Source organism: Equus caballus, chromosome 15 (assembly GCF_041296265.1).
Source record: "Equus caballus isolate H_3958 breed thoroughbred chromosome 15, TB-T2T, whole genome shotgun sequence".
Lineage (NCBI taxonomy): Eukaryota > Metazoa > Chordata > Mammalia > Perissodactyla > Equidae > Equus > Equus caballus.
Genome location: NC_091698.1, coordinates 20,318,154 through 20,341,213, shown reverse-complemented (window position 1 = coordinate 20,341,213; position 23,060 = coordinate 20,318,154). Strand labels below are relative to the sequence as shown.

Below are 23,060 nucleotides of genomic sequence, written 5' to 3'. Positions count from 1 at the left end.
GTTACCAGCGGGGAAGGGGGTAGGGAGAGAGCAAAAGGGGTAAAGGGGCACATATGTATGGTAACAGATGACAACGAGACCTTGAGTGGTGAACATGATGCAGTCTATACAGAAGCCAAAATATAATGATGTACACCTGAAATTTACACAATGTTACAAACGAGTGCAACCTCCATAAAATAATTTAAAAAACAAAAGAAGACAGCCCTGAGACTTTAAAGAGACCCAGAGAGGATTGCTAAATGGGTCTGCATAAAACACAGGAAGGAATTTCTCTTTGCTTCTGAGAGGCAGGAATGGGAGAGAGGAAAGATGTGGAGAGAAGGTTGAGGCGGAGAGAGAGGCGTCCGAGGCTGGAGAGGATGCAGTGAGATGCAGCCAGAAGAAATTTTCTAGTGGGTGATATAGCCAAAGAATATTTAAGGACAGCAATTGTCAAGATTCAACTTGAGGTGATTCACATTGTTTTATAGAAGCTACTCTCCCATGCCCCCTCGCTTCAGAAATAGAGGAAAAAATATTTTACTCTCCTGAATGCTTTCTATGAGTGTGTGTGTGTGTGTGTGTGTGTGTGTGTGTGAGATGGATAAGACAGCCTCACTGAAATGAGGTGGAGCTTGGAGACAGAGGTCACCCAAAGGAGGTAAGCTCCCAGGAAGTTGTAGAAATCTTGGAAGGGAGAGAGGGTAGGACTCTCACAAAGTTTTGAGACAAGCCCATCTGGATAACAAGGGCCTGGGAGACTCCATTCCAGCTGATATCTGGGTCACACAGTACTTTGAAGTCCAGAACAAAAGTTCTCTCTCCAGAGTGGCTCCCGTGCCTTGGGTTCTTTCTGAATGAATCCCCTGACAAACGTTTTCCCTAGTTCTGGGTTCTCAGACCTTACTCAGTTCACTGCCTTGTACTCAGTCTTTCGTCTTCATTAGCATTCCTTTGTTCCCTTCCTTTTGTCAAAACTCAATATTTTCCAGAAGTTCCCCACGCTCGCCTCTTCTACTTTCCCCAGCTCACTGGTTCATGAGGTCACCTCAGACACCATTGCTCACATAGTTTTATTTTAAATATATATGCTTTACCCTGAACTTGAGGGGCCTGAACATCTGCAAATCCATCATGTGTCTGGAAAGAAGGGATACTTAGCTGTAATATTCACTTCATTCAGAACTTCTCAAACTTCTTCTGTAAAGTTTAGTAACTATTTTAGGTTTTACAGGCCATATGGCCTCTGTCGCAACTATTCAGCTCTGCCATTTTGTGCAAAAGCAACCGTAGACAACACGTGAACAAATAATTGTGGGTGTGTTCCACTTTATTTACATTTTACTTACAAAAACTGGCAGTGCAAAGGGTTTAGCCCACAGGCCTTAGTTTGCTCTAAACAAGTGCTTGCCAAAATGAATACCAGTCCTCTGGGATACTTAGCATAGCAGAGGCCTATGGACAGCTGCATCTGAGTAATGTTGACCAGATCTTCCTGTGGATGTCCAATGCCCCCCAAGGTTTTCACAGATTTCAAGATTTCTCAAGGTGAATTTAAGCTCTAGACTTCTGCTTTTGCATGGGTTGCCTCTGTTCTATACCTGGTCTGCCCTGATTTATGTGTGTAAACCATTACTGATTTATGCACTTGCTAAACCATTCACACTATATTTTGGTGAATTTATCAGTTTGCTAGGTCTGCCATAACAAAGCACCACAGACTGGGTGGCTTAAACAGCAGAGATTTGTTTCCTTAAAATTCTGAAGGCTGGAAGTCCAAGATCAAGGTGTTGCAGGGTTGGTTTCTTCTGAGCCTTTCTCCTTTGCTTGTGGATGGCTGTCTTCTTCCTGGGTTTTCACAAGGTCTTCCTTCTCTGTGTGTCTGTGTCCCAATCTCCTCTCTTATAAGGTCACCAGTCCTATTGGACTACAGCCCACCCTAATGACCCCACTTTAACATCATTACCTTTTTAAAGATCCTGTCTCCCAATACAGTCCCATTCTAAGCTAACGGAAGGTTAGGACTTTAATCCCTCCTTCGATATGAATTTGAGGTAACACAGTTCAGCCCATATTTATGAGAATATAAACTTTTATAAAGTCTTGTGGTTATAGGAAGGAGTCACCATATGTATGACATAGCAAAAACTTTAAATTGCTTGTTAGCCATTTCTATTGTTAAAGCCTTTTTTTACTACCCTGCCATGGTGGGGTTTAATCTCTATATCCCATTAGTGTCCAGATTTCAAACATCTAACCAACATCCCTTTTATCCACGCTCCTTCTCAAATCTTCACCTCCTTCCTTCCGGATTGTGGTTGCACAGTATCAGTTGACCTGAAGACTGAGGTCAACCACATGGGCAATCAAGGCGTCATGCCTAAGTGATGAAGACCCAATAAAGACTCTGAACATTGAAGCTCAGGTGAGTGTCCTAGTATTCGCTGGCCCCAGAATAACCAAAATGATGTTGAAAAAGAAGAGGAAAGATGAAAGACTTAAACTATCTGTTTTCAATCTTTATAATAAAGCCAAAATAATCAAGATAGTATGATATTGGTGTTAGACAAACAGATCAATGGAATAGAGATTCTAGAAATAGAATTGCTCATATACAATAAATTTATTTTCAACAAAAGTGCCAAGGCAATTCATCAGGGACAGGATAATCTTTTCACTAAATGATGCTAGAATAATTGGATGGCCATATGCCTCAACTTTTACTTCACCCCATATAAAATATTAATTTGAAATGGATCATATGTCTAATATAAGAGCAAAAACTAAAAAACATCCAAAATAAAAAGTAAGAGAAAACTTAGTGACCTTGGATTCAACAGAGTTCTTAAATATGTCACTAAGCATATGAACAATAAAAAGAAAAACCAAAACAACTGGACTTCACCAAAATTAAAAAATTTTGCTCTTCAAAAGACAAGGAAAAGTCAAGCCACATACTGAAAGAAATTATTTGCAAAACATATATGCTACAAAGGACTTGTGTATATATAATACATAAAGAACTCCTATAATTCAAGAATAAGACAAGTCAATTTTTAAAATGGGCAAAAGATTTGAACAGGTACTTAGCCAAATAAGATATACAGATGGCAAATAAGCACATGAAAGGATGCTCAACATCATTAGTTATTAAGGAATTGCAAAGTAAAACCGTGAGACACCCCTTCATACACACTAGGATGGCTAATGGTAAAAAGACTGACTATACCAAGTGTTGACAAGGGTCCAGAGCAACTCTCACACACTGTTGGTAGAGATATAAAACATCACAACTACTTTGGAAAAGAGTTTGATAGTTTCTTAAATAGTTAAACATACATCTACCAGACTACCCAGCTTTCCCACTTTTAGGTATTTATCTAATCAGGGGAAATGTAAACACATGTCTGCACAAGAACTTGCACACACATGTTCATAGTAGCTTTATTCATAATAACTAAAAACTGGAAACGACCCAAGTGCCCATTAACTGGTGAATGGATAAACCAATTTTGATTAATCTGTACAAAGAATACTAAGAAATAAAAACAAGTGAACTATTGATACAAAAGTATCTGGATGAATTTTTTTTTTTCTGCTTTATTTCCCAAACCCCCCCAGTACATAGTTGTATATCTTAGTTGCAGGTCCTTCTAGTTGTGGGATGTGGCACGCCGCCTCAACGTGGCCTGACGAGTCATGCCATGTCCGCGCCCAGGATCCGAACCCTGGGCCGCCACAGCCGAGCGTGCAAACTTAACCACTCGGCCACGGAGCCGGCCCCCTGGATGAATTTTTAAATAATTGTCTGAGTTAAAGTAACCTGACACTTGCCCCCTAAAAAACGAGTATATACTGCAAAATCTCTTTTATATAAAATTCTAGAAAATTCAAACTCATTGATAAGGACAGAAAGCAGCTCAGTGGTTGCCGGGGGCCAGGGATGTATGGAAGGATGATAAAGGAGCACAAGGAAACTTTTGGGCATGATGGATCTGTTCATTATCATGATTGTGGTGATGGTTTCACAGATGTATACATATGTCAGAATTTATCGAATTTTACACTTTAAAAATGTGCAACTTATGTATGTCAATTATACTTCAATAAAGCTACTGAAAAAAGAAAATTATTAGTCACCAATACCAGGTAAAGAGTTAAAATAAATACATGTATCACGTGAAAAAATAAAAAAGATTAGAGCTCATTGTGGTGGGTGATGAAGGATACTAATTCTTCCTGTGAAAACTCACCTTTGAGGACAAGGACTCGTGAGAGACCTGCTCGCAGTGTAGAAGACAGGATGAAGCCAGAGCCAAATCAGTGCATTAGGGAAGTTCAGTGAAGGAGGTAGGGGGCCAGGAGGAGAACACACACCTTGTCCACGAAATTTATCAATCCTAATTACATATTATATTTATTTTAAGTACTGTTTCTGTAATTAGTTGAATGAGGGAAAAGTTCAGGGAAGAAGCCACATTCAAAATGAACCCTGAAAGATTCAAATAGGATGGGAAAGAGGGGAGTGAATAACTGATGACTGAACCATCTGAACAAACGCAGATTTGGACACGCCATTGGGCAGGCTGTAAAAGCACCATGCACTCTAGACCGCGTGTTTTGCTCGATGGATACTCAGATCTGTAGTCATATTACTAATCAAATATTATAGTTTATTTTTTAACGTGAGCCTGTTTGAGCGTCCTCATTCTTTGTAGGATGCTAGTCCTTTCACAGGCGTGGCAATGTTTATGTCGCTAATTCTGTAGTACCTATTCATATATCCATAGGAACCTAGTCCCTGGAGAGGTTCTTTCCAAACTGAAGATAGATAAAGGTCTTGAAATTTAAATTTCGAGATTGTTAAAGAAGACTAGTGGTCCCTTTGGTTCTGAAGGTACATTTATAGCTTCCTTTGAGTACTCAAAACATTTTAATATAAAGTTTATTTTTTTCAATTATATAAGAATTACGTATTCAAATAAAATATTTATAATACACAAGAAGAAGGAAAAATGTCCTACAGTCATGCCACACTAAACATCCACTGTTAACATTTTAGAGTTTACTTCAAGGATTTTAATACACTTCTTAACATAGTGATGACCACAATACATATACCTTGTCATTTCTTGCAAAGAATATTTTTATGTTCAAAAAGGTAATTAATTAGGTGACTAGGTTTATTTCCACTTTTCATCCAAGAAGTGCATCTGCTCAAGTATAAGAGATTTATCAGTGCCTTATACCGCTAAGAGACGCCTACTGTTCTCACATGGATACTTGTCTGATGGATAAAGGACAACAATTACAGCAATAGTAGTGACAGATAGCATCCACTAATAACTTATTCAGTAGTAACTATATCAATGTGCTCCATTTTAAATCAGCTAATGGAGAGTTAAGCATTAGCAAGGCCTTTTCTGAGACTTAACAAGAATCATCAGCTTCCTGATAGTCAACTTTTGGGTTGAAGAGGTTTTTCAGTGGAAATGTGTGCATTTAATGAATGATAATTAGATGGTTCCAAATCTTCTTTAGCCAATCCATTTGCAGCTGTTATCCAAGTTATTTTCTAAATGTCTGAAACAGCTGTCAACATTGTGAGGGGCAAGCTCTTCAATCAATGAATTGACAGAAATGCAATACTTAGGTTTTTCTGAGCAGAAGGCAAGAGAACATAATACACATCTATCTAGCGATGTAGCCAGCAATGAAAGGGAACGATTGATACTGCCATTGTGTTTTAAAGTGCTGAGGAGAATTTTCATGCTCATGGGTGTGGAGAAGACATTCTAAGAGCACATTACCTGCGGGGAATCTCACAAGTCAGACGGATGTCTAAAAGTGTCCTAAGGATACAAGCGGTGCAATCTTCTTTCCATCAATAAGAATGCTTCTCGCGCTGTATAGCAACATTGTAAATCATATTTTAATTAAAATTTTAGTACTTGTTGATGTTATTTGTTTATTGTCTCAATAAAACATTTTTAACAGACGACATCTGGACATTTTGCTTAATTTCTCTCTTTTTTTCTCTATAAGATTCTTTAGTAAATCTAATTGTTGAGAAAGGCATCAGACTGACAGTTCTGGAAAATGAGGCCTTTTATTCAGTCTCAGAATCCATGCGTTCAGAACAGAACTGCCTTCATGCTGCTGTCGGCCTTGATTCCGCACTAGAGGGATGATCTCTGAAGGGAAGAGTCAGGTCTCCTTTAACCTGGGTCTAGTGTTTGCTTGTTTACAAAGGCTGCAGCCCTAAGTGTAAAAATGAGCATCTGTGATAGCAGCGCTCTCTCGATCCCCACGTGTCAGAAATTAGGTTGAACCCAGCATGTCTTTCCATCTGCAAGTGGTCCAAAAATGATTCTTGAACTGCCATGACCTGCTTAAAAGTAACCCAAGATTTTCTTCACAAGGATGCAAGAAAAACCCTGTCTTCTCTGACTTTTCATGTTACTATGTCCCTGCATGGGCCTGTCATAATTTGTCTCATGCCTGTAACCAAAGAACATGATTAGGGTGTGGAGGTTTGCAAAAGTCTTTCTAGTAAAGTCATGCTGGCAGAATACATATCCTCATCTCCATGAACTTGATAGTGATGATCAAATATATGAAAACATTTTGCTGTTTGTGCTGTTCCTTAATAGATGGAAACATCAGTAGACATGACATGATATCCCTGGGCAGTTTTTAAAAATGCACAAAATAATCTTTTAACTTTCAAATGAAGATTAAAAATAGAAAATTTTCTTTGTCGACTCTGAGGCTTCTTTAAGCATTGCCGAATAAGTTTATTTGTCTGCTTGTTTGTTTCCAATTAATATTTCACTCTTTATTATTTTCTCTTTCCTCCTTTAACTAACCTCCTTCTAGGGTTAGTCACTCAATGGGGCCACCATGAAGCCATGGCCTGGTTTGAGTTCCCCAGAAGCCAATCCTGAGACAAGGATATGTGCATAAATGATTTATTCAGGAAGTGCTCCCAGGAGAACCCAATGAGGGATGGGGGAAGTTTGGGCAGGGGAAAAGGCAAGCAAGGGTATGATCTCAGGCAAAGTTCTCTGGAGAGAGGAACCAGTCTGATCTGGCAGGGGAACTGGATTATAAGTTTGCCTCAGTTTATCCCAACTGGAGGCAAGAGAGCCCGGTCAGCCATTGGCTGAGGGCTTCCCTGAGGAGACATGAACTCCCAGGCATTTCCTGCTTTCTGTACCTGTGCCCAAAATGGCTTCAGCAGACCTTGAGCAGGCCTCCAAAGAAAGACACAGGTGTGGACAATTAGAACCTAAAGCCTACAGAAGCTAGAGGAGGAGAACGTAAGAATAAAAGAGACCCCAATGAACCTGGCCAAACCCCAACAGTGTCCAATACACGTAGGAATGTTAGATGATATGCCGAGAATTGTAAAGTGAGGATAAATGCTCATTCAGCAATCGAGAGCTCTGTCCTAGACGAATATAAAAACGGGTGAGCAGTCATATTTTGAGTAGCATGCTTACTGCCATGAGAGAAAGAAGGCATAGAGCAGAGATCCCCATTCTCATTAGAATCACCTGGGGAGCTTTTAGAACTCCCAAAGCCCAGGTCATACCCCAGACCAGTCAGTCGGAATCTCTTGGCCTGGTACCAGACATCAGTGTTTTTTCAGTGTGTAGCCAATGTTAAGAACCTTTGGCAGAGAGTACTGTCTCAGTATTGATGGTACTCGCAAAAGGATGTAGTTGCCTTTCTTAAAATGGTTTTTGTTCATAGTCTCTAAAAGAAAACATTCTTCTCCTCAATACAATAATATATTAATGGGAAAACATTTTGCTTTTGGCAAAAACATCAGCCTTTCTTCCCACTCATGTACTGTTTGGTATTTATTTAAAAGTTGTTTAACTAATGCAGGGACAAGCTATTGAGAGTTTTGCAGAAATTGACAGGGAAACTTTTCATTGTTTTTAAAATATAAAACAAAGATGACTATTTCAAGAAATAATAAGAAAGCCACCTTTTATCTTACAAAAATTAAGGGAGGATTCTGAGAAGATGGCAGAGTAGGAAGCACTAGGAATCTATCTCCCTACCTAGACAATAATCTGTCTGATATAACTGTTTTGGAACTCTGGGGTCTATTGAAGGCTTGCAACTTCCACAGGAAGATTCGGATGGACTTAATTTCAGTCAATTTCATAGTAGCAACTATCCATCTCTCATCCTCCAGCCCCACAAAAGGGAGCTGTGCACATGTTTCAGGAGCAGCTTGCCTGCGGCTTGAGGGAGCCAGGGTGGATAACATCCAAATGTCAGGGATCTGTGCTCTGAGCACTGACTGCTGCTTCTGATCACAGAGGTACATTCACAGAGAGTCATTGTTCCACTCCTCCCCCCACTGTTTCAAGCCTCTCTTCTTCAGGTTGAAATGACTGTCAGAGGGACGTAAAGGCCCAGTGTCTGTTAATTTTTTGTTTGTTTGTTTTTCCCCCCTCTCGTTTTCCTCTTTTTCCTATGTGGGAGCCCGAAATTTAAGATCTAGGAAACTCAAAAGCAACTGCATGTACCAGGGAATTTAGAAAGTCAACATGCATGCCCACGGAAAGGCACAGACTCATAAAAGACCTTAAGTTTATACTTCAAACTGATCCCCAGCACAGAGACAGCCTACAACAATCAAAAAACAAAAACAATAACAAAAGCAAAAATCAGCAAACCCTGGGGAAGAAGGAGAATCTGACTTCCAAAGTTACCACATCATTAGTTTCAAATGTCCAGTTTTCAACAAAAAATCACAAGGTATGCAATGAAACAGAAAAGTACGGCTCCTTCAAAAGTATGAAAAAAACCCCAAACCAACAAACACTGTCCCTGACAAAGACCACTTGGCGGACCTACTAGTCAAAGACTTTAAAACACTTGTTTTAAAGATGCTTGTGGAAGACGTGGAGAAAAAACAAGAAAATAATGTATAAATGAAATGAAATAACAGTAAAGAGAGAGAAAATCTGAAGAAAGGAAGAAAAGGAAATTCTGGAACTGAAACGTACAATAGCTGAAATGAAAAATTCACTAGAGGGATTCAAAGACAGATTGGAACAGGCAGAAGAAAGAATCAATGAACTTGAAGATGGGAGAAGTGAAAACACTGAGTGTGAGAAAAGACAAAAGATTGAAGAAAAGTGAACAGTTTAACGGACCAATGGGACTTCATAAAGCAGATCAATATATGCATTGTGGGATTTCCAGAAGGAGGAGAGAGAGAGAGAAAGGGGCAGAGAGATTATCTGAAGAAATAATGTCCAAAAATTTCCCAAATACGGGGCCAGCTCCGTAGCCAAGTGGTTAAGTTCGTGTGCTCCACTGCAGTGGCCCAGCATTTGGATCCTGGGCACGGACATGGCACCACTCGTCAGGCTACGTTGAGGTGGCGTCCCATATCCCACAACTAGAAGGACCTGCAAATAAGATATACAACTCTGTACAGGGGGATTTGGGGAGATAAAGCAGGAAGAAAAATTTCCCAAATTTATGAAATACATGAACATAAACATCCAAGAAGCTAGGTGAACTCCTAGCAGAATGATCTCAAAGAGTTCCACACCAAGACACATTATAATCAAACTATTGAAAGACAAAGACAAAGAGAGACTCTTGAAAGCAGAGAGATATGACTCTCCACAAACAAGTATCCTCAATAAAATGATCAGCAATTTCTCCTTAGAAACTTTGAAGCCAGAAGGCAATGTGCTGATATATCCAAAGTGCTGAAAGGAAAAAACACCCTGTCAATCAAGAACCCTATATTTAGCAAAACTTCCTTCAAAAGTGAGAGTGAAATTAAGACATTCCCAGATAAACCAAAGCTGAGGGAGTTTGCTACCACTAGACCTGCCCTACAAAGAAAGGTTAAAAGGACTCCCATACATTGAAATGAAAAGACACCAGACAGTAACTCAAAGCCATATGAAGAAATAAAGATATCAGTAAAGTTAAATACATGGGCAATGATAAAAGACAGTATTATTGCAACTTTGGTTTGTAACTCCACTTTTTGTTTTCTATGTGACTTAAGAGACTAATACCTTAAAAACATTACTAGTCTAAAAGTTAGTATTACTTTAACTTTGGTTTGTAACTCCATACTTTGCTTTCTACATAGTTTATGAGACTAATGCATAAAAGATACAATTAAAAAAAATTTTTTTTGAGGAAGATTAGCCCTCAGCTAACGTCTGCTGCCAATCCTCCTCTTTTTGCTGAGGAAGACTGGCCCTGAGCTAACATCTGTGCCCATCTTCCTCTACTTTATATGTGGAACGCCTACCACAGCATGGCTTGCCAAGTGGTGCCATGTCCGCATCCGGGATCTGAACTGGCGAACCTCGGGCCACCAAAGAGGAACATGCAAACTTAACTGCTGCACCACCAGGCTGGCCCCCAAAAGATACAATTATTCGTGTATGTTTTTGAACACAATGTATACAGATGTAATTTTGTGACATGAATAACTGAAAAGAGGTAGGGATGGAGCTGTATAGGAGCAGTTTTTGTATGTTATTGATATTAAGCTAGTATTAATTCAAATGAGAGTGTTATAACTTTAGGATGTTAAGTGCAATCCTCAAAGTAACCAAAATATCTATAGAGTATGCACAAAAGGAAATGAGAAGGGAATTAAAACATTTCGCTGCAAAAAGATCAACTAAACACAAGAAAGACAGCAATGTGGGAAATGAGGGACAGAAAAGTTATATGACATATAGAAAACAAATAGTAAAATGACAGAATTAAATCCCTCCTTATCAGTAATTACTTTAAATATAAATGGATTAAACTCTCCAATCAAAAGACAGAGGTTGGCAGAATAGATTTAAAAACATAATCCAACTATATGCTGTCTACAAGAGACTCACTTTAAGTCAAAGACACAAATAGGCTAAAAGTGAGAAGATGGAAAAAGATATTCCATGTAAATAGTAACTATATAGCAGCATTATTCACAACAGCTAAAATGTGGAAGCAACCCAGGTGTCCATCGACAGATGACTAGATAGACAAAATGTGGTACATTTATACAATGGAATATTATTCAGTCTTAAAAAGGAAGGAAATTTTAACACATGCTACAACATTGATGAACTTTGAGGACATTAGGATAATTGAGATAAGTCAGTCACAAAAAGATACTGTATGATTCCACTTATATGAGCTTCCTTGAGTAGTCGAATTCATAAAGACAGAAATGGGTGGTGGGTGTCAGGGGTTGCGGGGAGGGAGCAATGGAGACTTCCTGTTTTGTGAGTTCAGAGTTTTAGTTTTGCAAGATGAAAAGAGTTCTGGATACGGATGGTGGTGATGGTTGCACAACAATGTCAATGTATTGAATGCCACTGAACAGTAGACTTAAATAGTTGAAATCATAAATTTTATGTTATGCGTATTTTGCCACAATAATAAAAGAAAAGAGACATCACTATCAAGCTAAGAGAGAAAGGTTTATGTGAAGAGGATAATAAGTCAATGAAGGAAAATGGCAAGGAAATGATAGAAGCCGATTGTTTTTCTAAATCCCTATTTACTCATTCTTACTCTGAATTTGGAGAATAAGCTTGAACCCCTGGCCAAAGGAGCATTTCATGAAACCTAGATATCATTATTTGGGGCAAATTAGCGTTTGTGGTGATGAAATTATTCCAAACATCATTAAAGAATTTTTTCATATTATTCAGAGTAATTTTTATTTACTCCTCTGTGTGTACATGTGAAGAAATTAAGAACATCTAAGAAATTTAAAAGGATATTCTGTTTTCACAATAGATCTACCTAGATAGTGTTTCACTTTTCCTTTGAAGTGTTTTATTTTCATTGTATTAATAGGTGATTTTTTCTTTCTAAAGATAAAATAACGCTTTTTCATTGTTAACGTGCTTTTAGCATTTGAAATATGCAAGATGTGGGTGGGGGGATGAGTGAGATAGGTGAAGGGGATTAAGAGGTACAAACTTCCAGTTATAGAATAAATATCACAAGGATGTGTCGTACAGCATGGGGAACATAGTCAATAACATTGTAACAACTTTATATGGTGACGGATGTTACTAGACGTGGTGTTCATTGCGTAATATATATAAATGTTGAATCACTATGTTGTACACCTGAAACTAACATAATATTGTACATCAACTGTACTTCAATAAAGATAAAACAAAATACGTAAGCCAGGGAATCCAAATTTGACACAGATTCTAGTATGCTTAAACTCTAATTAGGTTGTGGTAAGAATCAAATGAGATAAATTGTGTAAAAACTGCTTTGAAAAACCGAAACTTTGAATAAATAAATATAAAGTATACATTTTGTTCTAGATATGGTTATAAATCTAATTTTGCAAAAATGTCTTACAAAGTGGAAATTTGTAAAATAAAACATGGAGGTTTGTATAATTTGCAATAAATTCACTTTAATTCCTAAAGGTGCTAACTTTGGGTAATTCAATTAAATAATCATTACAATAAGTCATTTATAGAATACGCAGATGTTAAGTCTGCACACAAAATAACACGGAGGTTTCTACAGATATCTCAACAGAAAACAAAACACTAATGATTTTTTTTTAGGAAAGAAAAACTCAGAGTTTTTAAAATAAGGAATAAAAAAATAAGTAGAAAACCCACTACTATGAATATGGGAACACGGGAGGGAGGCATTTGCCAAACATCTGGCAGTCCTCCTTCATCCCAAATCACAGAAACAAAGCCACATCAAGGACATGCTGTTTGGAAAACTGATATGATGATCGTTATTTTCTGATTAATCATGCTGCATTTGCCTTGCTTCAAGAGCTAAGATGCCAAGCTAAGGTTAGAAGAAAGATATATTTTGTGGAGGTAAAAATCTTCAATGATATTTTCTGTGCAATAAAAGTAGAAATGGACCCATTAGACCACTACACCACTACTGTAATGGCCAGTCTTATACTGATTTCAAGAAACCTCAAAATAAATTTAGCTGTTAGGATAAATAGAAAGCGCAGACAAACATACTCACAAATTCTCAATTTGTACACATCCTCAATTGAGGAAAAGGAAACAAATGACAAAACTATCCAAAATATCTATATGACATCAAACAAAAATTGGAGAGTAATCAGTATATGAACCTTGACCACTGAAGGACAGCAGAGATAGGAGAAAAAGAAAAAAAAAAATTACATTTTATGTAATCATTCATTCAACCAACAAGCATTCACTGATTGCCTAGTTTTGTCAGGTACAGTCAAGCTGGGGATACAATAGGAACAAAACAGACATGGACCCCGCCCTCAAGGAATTTGAGAAGGACTTCAAATTCTTCTCATCTAAGCAACTGCTGGATGCTTAAGCTCCCTTTGCAATACCCCTATTATGCGTTGGTTGCAAAAACCAGAGATTAGCTTGCTTAACATCCCTTCCAATTTCCTTCCTTCAACAAGCATGTATGTTCAAGGTTGTAGATACTGAGTACTATTTGGAAAACTGTTAGCAATAGAGCAGCAAGCAAAACAGTTAAAAAATTATTGCCTCCTGGACTGCTAAAGCTGGAAAGTTAAAGACTCCCTCCAGCTAGAGTTCCAGATATGATTTAGTGTCTGCCAGTCAGACGCACCCATGTGCCACTTAAATTTGTAACTGGATTCAGTGGGAATAGATGGGCAGAGCGTTGTGGCATCCACCTGGCTGGTGCACATAATAACAGTGGCAGTGTAGTTTTGGGGGAGGCGATCCTCCAAGTTCAGCTACAACTTGACCCACCTTCCCTTTCAATGATTTTTGTAAGTTAGTTAATACCTGATAATAAATCCCACATGCAAATGAATGCAAACTGATCCAATGTTAACAACACAATGTTTGTGTCTGCTGGTTAGCAGGATCCCTCCCTGCTGCTGGGAAGGTGCGAATCTACAGTACAGATTATGTATATTCAAAGGACAAAAGATGAAAACTAAAATCCCATTTCTTTTTTTATGTTCTCTCCTTCCAACAATAGGTCAAATGGATTTTTAAAAAATTTAGAAGTCATGCTAACTTGTACTATCAGTTTTATCTTCCCGGCTATAAACTGCATGAGTTGTTGAATTCTTCATTTGAACTCTCGATTCTGACTACATAAATAAACACATTGCCCCAATTAGATAAAAGTTATAAAGAATATGAATACTTGACAACTGCATGCCCTGAGGTCAGAAACCGATACCTAGAGTGCCGACATACAAATAAAATAACAGAAAATCATGGATTTACCATATAAGCATAAGTATTTCTAAGCTTCAAAGGTCATTAAGAAGGTAACTTTAATAGCTTCGTTCGAAAACTGATATGCCTATTTCAGGAATCTGTATTTCCCAGGATAAAATGTTCCTCTGAGTCTAAAGTTAAATAACAGCATGCAGGTGTTTACAATCTAATCACAGGAAGCTTTATTCAGAGAGGGATGTGATAGTTTAATCACACACTAGGCTGCGATATGCTCGTTGAAATTGGACACAATTTCAGATTTCAGATATGACGCTTGATTTTGGAAATCACTTGGAAAATGGGCCAGGAATGTTTCTTCAGTGGAAACAGGAAAGGTGGCATGCAAATGCTTAAGAGGCATTTAAGGTTACTGAAGAATAATTTTTAATCGTCTGATCTGATAAATTGAGACAGAAAATTGTACTCTATAGGCATTAGAAAATGGGGGAGGTTAATCACTTTCAGGGAGTTTAGAAGTGGTTCTGCATATTGGTAAAGAAATGAGTTAGACAGTTTCCTTATTTTGATTTGCAGCTCTATAAAACATTTAGGAAATAAAACCATCTTGACCCATTTGGCAAGAAGTAATGTTTTCCTTCTCAAACTCCCAAATTACTTTGCAATTCTTTCATGATCATATCACAGTGTTTCTAGAATGATCATATTCGTGTAAATATCTTTCCCCCTTGTAAGTTTATAATCTCCTGAGAAACAGGTACCATCTTTTTTTTTTTTTTTTTTTTTTTTTTTTTTTTTTTTTTTATTAATGTTATGATAGATTACAACCTTGTGAGATTTCAGTTGTACATTTTTGTTAGTCATGTTGTGGGTACACCACTTCCCCCTCCGTACCCTCCCCCCACCCCCCCTTTTCCCTGGTAACCACCAATCAGATCTCCTTCTCAATATACTAATTTCCACCTATGAGTGGAGTCATATAGAGTTCGTCTTTCTCTGACTGACTTATTTCGCTTAACATAATACCCTCGAGGTCCATCCACATTGTTGTGAATGGGCCAATTTCGTCTTTTTTTATGGCTGAGTAGTATTCCATTGTGTATATATACCACATCTTCTTTATCCAATCATTAGTTTCTGGGCATGTAGGCTGGTTCCACGTCTTGGCTATTGTAAATAATGCTGCAATGAACATAGGGGTGCAACGGACTCTTGAGATATCTGATATCAGGTTCTTAGGATAGATACCCAGTAATGGGATGGCTGGGTCATAGGGTATTTCTATTTTTAACTTTTTGAGAAATCTCCATACTGTTTTCCATAGTGGCTGTACCAGTTTGCATTCCCACCAACAGTGTATGAGGGTTCCTCTTTCTCCACAACCCCTCCAACATTTGTCGTTCTTGGTTTTGGATGTTTTTGCCAATCTAACGGGGGTAAGGTGATATCTTAGTGTAGTTTTGATTTGCATTTCCCTGATGATTAGCGATGATGAACATCTTTTCATGTGTCTATTGGCCATATTCATATCTTCTTTTGAGAAATGTCTGTTCATGTCCTCTGCCCATTTTTTGATCGGGTTGTTTGTTTTTTTGTTGTTAAGCAGTGTGAGTTCTTTGTATATTATGGAGATTAACCCTTTGTCGGATAAGTGGCTTGTAAATATTTTTTCCCAATTAGTGAGCTGTTTTTTTGTTTCAATCCTGTTTTCCCTTGCCTTGAAGAAGCTCTTTAGTCTGATGAAGTCCCATTTGTTTATTCTTTCTATTGTTTCCCTCAACTGAGGAGTTACAGTGTCCGAAAAGATTCTTTTGAAACTGATGTCAAAGAGTGTACTGCCTATATTCTCTTCCAAAAGACTTATTGTCTCAGGCCTAATCTTTAGGTCTTTGATCCATTTTGAGTTTATTTTGGTGTGTGGAGAAAAAGAGTGGTCAATTTTCAATCTTTTGCATGTGGCTGTCCAGTTTTCCCAGCACCATTTGTTGAAGAGACTTTCTTTTCTCCATTGTAGGCCCTCTGCTCCTTTGTCGAAGATTAGCTGTCCATAGATGTGTGGTTTTATCTCTGGGCTTTCAATTCTGTTCCATTGATCTGTGGACCTGTTTTTGTACCAGTACCATGCTGTTTTGATCACTGTAGCTTTGTAGTATGTTTTGAAATCGGGGATTGTGATTCCGCCGGCTTTGTTTTTCTTGCTCAGGATTGCTTTAGCAATTCGCGGTCTTTTGTTGCCCCATATGAATTTTAGGATTGTTTGCTCAATTTCTGTGAAGAATGTTCTTGGGATTCTGATTGGGATAGCATTGAATCTGTATATTGCTTTAGGTAGTATGGACATTTTAACTATGTTTATTCTTCCGATCCATGTGCAAGGGATGTCTTTCCATCTCTTTATGTCATCGCCTATTTCTTTCAAGAGAGTCTTGTAGTTTTCATTGTATAGATCCTTCACTTCCTTGGTTAAGTTTATCCCAAGGTATTTTATTCTTTTCGTTGCTATTGTGAATGGGATAGAGTTCTTGAGTTCTTTTTCTGTTAGTTTATTGTTAGTGTATAGAAATGCTACTGATTTATGCACGTTAATTTTATACCCTGCTACTTTGCTGTAGTTGTTGATTATTTCTAATAGTTTTTCTGTGGATTCTTTGGGGTTTTCTATGTATAAGATCATGTCGTCTGCAAACAACGAGAGTTTTACTTCTTCGTTACCTATTTGGATTCCTTTTATTTCTTTTTCCTGCCGAATTGCTCTGGCCAGCACCTCCAGAACTATGTTGAATAGGAGTGGTGAAAGTGGGCACCCTTGTCTTGTTCCTGTCCTCAGAGGGATGGCTTTCAGCTTTTGTCCATTGAGTATGATGTTGGCTGTGGGTCTATCATATATGGCCTTTATTATGTTGAGGTACTTTCCTTCTATACCCATTTTACTGAGGGTTTTTATCATAAATGGGTGTTGGATCTTGTCGAATGCTTTCTCTGCATCTATTGAGATGATCATGTGGTTTTTGGTTTTCATTTTGTTAATGTAGTGTATCACGTTGATTGACTTGCGGATGTTGAACCATCCCTGTGTCCCTGGTATAAATCCCACTTGATCATGGTGTATAATCTTTTTGATGTATTGCTGTAATCGGTTTGCCAAAATTTTGTTGAGGATTTTTGCATCTATGTTCATCAGTGATATCGGCCTGTAGTTCTCCTTCTTTGTGTTGTCCTTGTCAGGTTTGGGGATCAGAGTGATGTTGGCTTCATAGAATGTGTTAGGGAGTTCTCCATCTTTCTCAATTTTCTGGAACAGTTTGAGGAGAATAGGTATTAAGTCTTCTTTGAATGTTTGGTAGAATTCTCCAGAGAAGCCGTCTGGTCCTGGACTCTTGTTTTTGGGGAGGTTTTTGATTACCGTTTCTATTTCCTTACTTGTGATTGGTCTATTCAGATTCTCCATTTCTTCCTGATTCAGTTTGGGGAGATTGTAGGAGTCTAGGAATTTGTCCATTTCTTCCAGGTTGTTCAATTTGTTGGCATATAGTTTTTCATAGTATTCTCTTATGATCTCTTGTATTTCATTGGTATCTGTTGTGATTTCTCCTCTGTCATTCCTGATTTTATTAATTTGCGATTTCTCTCTTCTTTTCTTGGTGAGTCTGGCTAGGGGTTTGTCAATTTTGTTAATTCTTTCGAAGAACCAACTCTTTGTTTCATTGATCCTTTCTATTGTCTTTTTTGTTTCAATATCGTTTATTTCTGCTCTTATTTTTATTATTTCCCTCCTTCTACTGACTCTGGGCCTTGTTTGTTCTTCTTTTTCTAGTTCTGTTAGGTGTCGTTTGAGGTTGCTTACGTGAGCTTTTTCTTGTTTAGTGAGGTGAGCCTGTATTGCGATGAATTTCCCTCTTAGGACTGCTTTTGCTGCATCCCAAATGATTTGGTATGTCGTGTTCTCATTTTCATTTGTCTCCAGATAATATTTGATTTCTTCTTTAATTTCTTCAATGATCCATTGTTTGTTGAGAAGCGTGTTGTTTAGTCTCCACATTTTTGCACCTTTCTCTGCTTTTTTCTTGTAGTTGATTTCTAGTTTAATAGCGTTATGATCAGAAAAGATGCTTGATATTATTTCAACTCTCTTGTATTTATTGATGTTTGCTTTGGTTCCCAAAATATGGTCAATCCTTGAGAATGTTCCATGTGCACTTGAGAAGAATGTGTAACCTGCTGTTTTTGGATGAAGTGTTCTATATATATCTATTAAGTCCATCTGGTCTAATTTTTCATTTAATTCTATTATTTCCTTGTTGATTTTCTGTCTGGATGTTCTGTCCATTGGTGTTAATGGTGTGTTGAGGTCCCCTACTATTATTGTATTGTTGTTGATGTCTTCTTTTAGTTCTATTAAGAGTTGCTTTACAAATTTTGGTGCTCCTGTGTTGGGTGCGTATATATTTATAAGTGTTATGTCTTCTTGGTGGAGAGTCCCTTTTATCATTATATACTGTCCCTCTTTGTCTTTCTTTATCTGTTTTGCTTTGAAATCTACCTTGTCTGATATTAGTATAGCGACACCTGCTTTCTTTTGTTCATTATTAGCTTGGAGTATTGTTCTCCATCCCTTCACTCTGAGTCTGTGTTTGTCTTTGGGGCTGAGGTGTGTTTCCTGGAGGCAGCATATTGTTGGATCTTGTTCTTTGATCCATCCTGCCACTCTGTGTCTTTTGATTGGGGAGTTCAATCCGTTTACATTTAGAGTGATTATTGAGACGTGGTGGCCTACCACTACCATTTTGTGTCTTGTTTTCCGGTTTTCTTCAGTTTCCTTTGTTTCTCGTCCCATGGTTTAATCTGTTCTGATGTAGAGCTGCTACTCTCTGTTGTTGTCCTTCTACTTATCTCCTCTGCTCTTGGTTTTGTAGTCCCTTTCCTTTTTTGGATTTTTCAGGAATGAGGGTTTTCCTGAGGATTTCCTGAAGAGGAGGTTTTGTGGCAATGAACTCCCTTAATTTTTGTTTATCTGGGAAAGTTTTTATTTCTCCATCGTATTTGAAGGATATTTTCGCTGGGTAGAGAATTCTCGGCTGTAGGTTTTTGTCCTTCAGATTTTTGAATATATCATTCCACTCTCTTCTAGCCTGTAAAGTTTCTGCTGAGAAATCTGCTGATAGCCTGATGGGGGTTCCTTTGTAGGTTAGTTTCTTTTGCCTGGCTGTCCTTAATATTTTCTCCTTGTCGTTGACTTTTGCTAGCTTCACTACTATATGCCGTGGAGTTGGTCTTCTTGCATTGATAAAGTTTGGAGATCTATTGGCTTCTGTCACCTGAAGATCCATCTCCCTCACCAGATTTGGGAAGTTCTCAGCCATTATTTCTTTGAATAGGTTTTCTGCCCCTTTCTCCTTCTCTTCTCCCTCTGGTATACCTATAATCCTTACGTTGCATCTCCTAATTGTGTCTGATAATTCTCGGAGAGTTTCTTCATTTCTTTTAAGTCTTGCTTCTCTCTCCTCCTCTGCCTGCAACAATTCTATATTGCCATCTTCCAAATTGCTAATTCTTTCCTCCATATTATCGGCCCTACTGTTCAGAGCATCTAGATTTTTCTTAATCTCCTCTATTGTGTTCTTCATTTCCAGTATTTCTGTTTGGTTCTTCTTTATCGTATCAAACTCTTTTGTGACATAGCTCCTGAACTCGTTGAGTTGTCGGTCAGAATTCTCTCTTAACTCAGTGAGTATTTTAATGATGGCTGTTTTGAAGTCATCATCATTTAGGTTATATATCTCATTTTCTTTGGGATTGTTTTCTGTGTATTTGTTACTTTCTTTCTGTTCTGGAGATTTGATGTATTTTTTCATATTGCTTGATGATGTTGATTTGTGCCTCCGCATGGAGATAGAGTTTAGTTGCTCCTTTCACTTGTTTCAGCTGCTGCGGTGGGGGGAGCAGCTGTTTATACTTCACCAACCAGGAACCCTGTCCGTAGTTGCTAACTGGGCCTGGGCCCCTCTTCGTAGCCACAGTGGCCCTTTGGATTCCCTCCTCTGCCGTGGGGGCCGTCACGGGGGGCTTCAGACTGCAGGTGCCTACTGTTGTTGCCCACCTAGATGCGCTCTCTCCTTGGGGTCTGCAACGGTGTTATGGGCTTTTCCAGCGGCCAGGGGTGGGATCACTTTTATTTGTCGCTCGGTTGCTGTCGGCACCCACCAAATCTCACTTGTCCTCTATGGGTCGCAGGAGAGCTATTGGCATCTTCTACAGTCTGTGGTTAGTACACCTAGCTATGCTGCTTTTGCCCTGGGGTCTTCCAGCCTTGTGGCTGGCGGCTGGGTGCCTTCTACTGATGCTGTGCATAGGCTTTCCCTAAGGCTTCTGTGAGCCTGTAGGGTTTCCCCCTAGGCTACTAAGCTGGGTCTCTGGAACTCTCTCCAGCCCCAGTCCTCTCCGAGATCTCCGGCAATCCCTAGCCTCACCTGGTGGGCAACGGCAGCTGGGGGTCGCCCCGCCCTCTGGGCTTCTCTCCGGGCCTCTGCCGGGAGCTCTGAATGCTCAGCGTGGCCCCTCTGCTACCGGCAGACAGAGAGTTTTGTCTGCTGCCCGGGCGGAGCTCCGGCGCTTCTCCACCGGATCGCCGGACCCGCCTTTGAAAGTTCCCCCGCCCCGGTCCTCTCCGAGATCTCCGGCAATCCCTAGTCCCACGGGGCGGGCAACGGCAGCTGGGGGTCGCCCCGCCCTCTGGGCTTCTCTCCGGGCCTCTGCCGGGAGCTCTGAATGCTCAGCGTGGCCCCTCTGCTACCGGCAGACAGAGAGTTTTGTCTGCTGCCCGGGCGGAGCTCCGGCGCTTCTCCACCGGATCGCCGGACCCGCCTTTGAAAGTTCCCCCGCCCCGGTCCTCTCCGAGATCTCCGGCAATCCCTAGTCCCACGGGGCGGGCAACGGCAGCTGGGGGTCGCCCCGCCCTCTGGGCTTCTGTCCGGGCTTGTGCCGGGAGCCCTGAGTGCTCAGCGTGGCCCCTCTGCTACCGGCAGACAGAGAGTTTTGTCTGCTGCCTGGGGGAGCTCCGGCACTTCCCCTCCGGGTCGCCGATCCGGCCTTTGAAAATTCCCCCGCCCCGGTCCTCTCCGAGATCTCCGGCAATCCCTAGTCCCACGGGGCGGGCAACGGCAGCTGGGGGTCGCCCCGCCCTCTGGGCTTCTCTCCGGGCCTCTGCCGGGAGCTCTGAATGCTCAGCGTGGCCCCTCTGCTACCGGCAGACAGAGAGTTTTGTCTGCTGCCCGGGCGGAGCTCCGGCGCTTCTCCACCGGATCGCCGGACCCGCCTTTGAAAGTTCCCCCGCCCCGGTCCTCTCCGAGATCTCCGGCAATCCCTAGTCCCACGGGGCGGGCAACGGCAGCTGGGGGTCGCCCCGCCCTCTGGGCTTCTGTCCGGGCTTGTGCCGGGAGCCCTGAGTGCTCAGCGTGGCCCCTCTGCTACCGGCAGACAGAGAGTTTTGTCTGCTGCCTGGGGGAGCTCCGGCACTTCCCCTCCGGGTCGCCGATCCGGCCTTTGAAAATTCCCCCGCCCCGGTCCTCTCCGAGATCTCCGGCAATCCCTAGTCCCACGGGGCGGGCAACGGCAGCTGGGGGTCGCCCCGCCCTCTGGGCTTCTGTCCGGGCCTCTGCCGGGAGCTCTGAATGCTCAGCGTGGCCCCTCTGCTACCGGCAGACAGAGAGTTTTGTCTGCTGCCTGGCGGAGCTCCGGCGCTTCCCCACCGGGTCGCCGGACCCGCCTTTGAAAGATCCCCCGCCCCGGTCCTCTCCGAGATCTCCGGCAATCCCTAGTCCCACGGGGCGGGCAACGGCAGCTGGGAGACCTCCGTGCCCACCGTGTCTCTCTCTGGGACCCTCCGGGCGCCCCGAGCACCAGGCCGGGTCTCCCCGCCAATGGCGGGGAGAGACTCTCCCCGCGGGCTCAGGTGTGCAACTCCAAAGTTTCCCTCTGCGTTTAGGAGTAATTGCGGGGGGTTTAAGTAGGGTTCTGGTCACCTGTTTCCACCGTCGCTCCTCTGTTGTGTTCTCGCTCCTGCCCTAGATGTGTGTGGATCCTCTGGGGGCGTCCGTTGGAAGAAAGCCGCTTGCGGGTACTAGGCTGCCCGTCGGGGTCGGAGAGTTTTCACCTATTTCCACATCCTCCCGGAGGAAAGTCCGTCCGCCTTCCGATGTATAGTCGCGTGGGTGTCTCAGACGTCCTGAGATGCTGTCTGGATATCCTTTGTCAAGCGATAAGTGTCCAAATAATTGTAGACTCGAAGGGCGAGAGACAAAGAGGACTACTCACGGCGCCATCTTGGAAGAATCTCCAACAGGTACCATCTTAATACTCAGATGGTTTCTACCCCAGAGCCTTGCCAAGTATGTGTCAACAAATATTGAATGATAGATAAAATAGTCTTTGTGTAGATTAAATTCTTACTTTAATTTCTAAAGTATCAAGATTCCACATTTCAGCCGGGGAGCAAAGTCAGCAGAGATGTTGGGTGGGTTTATCCATGTCTCCAAATTATGAAATATTCAGCACCCTGATTGGACTTTGAATAGGCAAAATCTGAATAGTTGCGGGGTTCATGATTGTATCAGGAAGCACTTATCAAGTGCATATGTGTAGCACTCAGGGTGGGCACTGTGGAAAGCAGAGGTGTAATATGAATGTGGGAACAGCCTGAAGTAGGACACCAAGAGTGGTGGGGATGTGATGGATGGAGGGTGTGTACTCAACCTAAAGCTCAACCTAAATCCACATTTAAATTTCACGCACACACAAAACATTGTGCAGGCCCAAGAAAACATATGTGAAGGTGAGCCAACTTCTGCCCTCTGAAAAGCAACCTAG

General features: G+C 40.8%; 1 protein-coding gene and 1 long non-coding RNA gene across 3 annotated transcripts in view; one reads left to right on the top strand and one right to left on the bottom strand.

The window, feature by feature from the left end:
* Positions 1-23,060, bottom strand: part of LOC138917803 (uncharacterized) — a 77,541-nt gene that overhangs the window by 52,059 nt on the left and 2,422 nt on the right. The gene's annotated exons all lie outside the window — the stretch shown is intronic.
* Positions 21,786-23,060, top strand: part of MRPS9 (mitochondrial ribosomal protein S9) — a 73,310-nt gene continuing 72,035 nt past the window's right edge. Inside the window, exons 1-2 of the mRNA XM_001488266.5 lie at positions 21,786-22,146; positions 22,263-22,536. The gene's annotated coding sequence lies outside the window, so the exon portion shown is untranslated. The remainder of the gene's footprint in view (positions 22,147-22,262; positions 22,537-23,060) is intronic.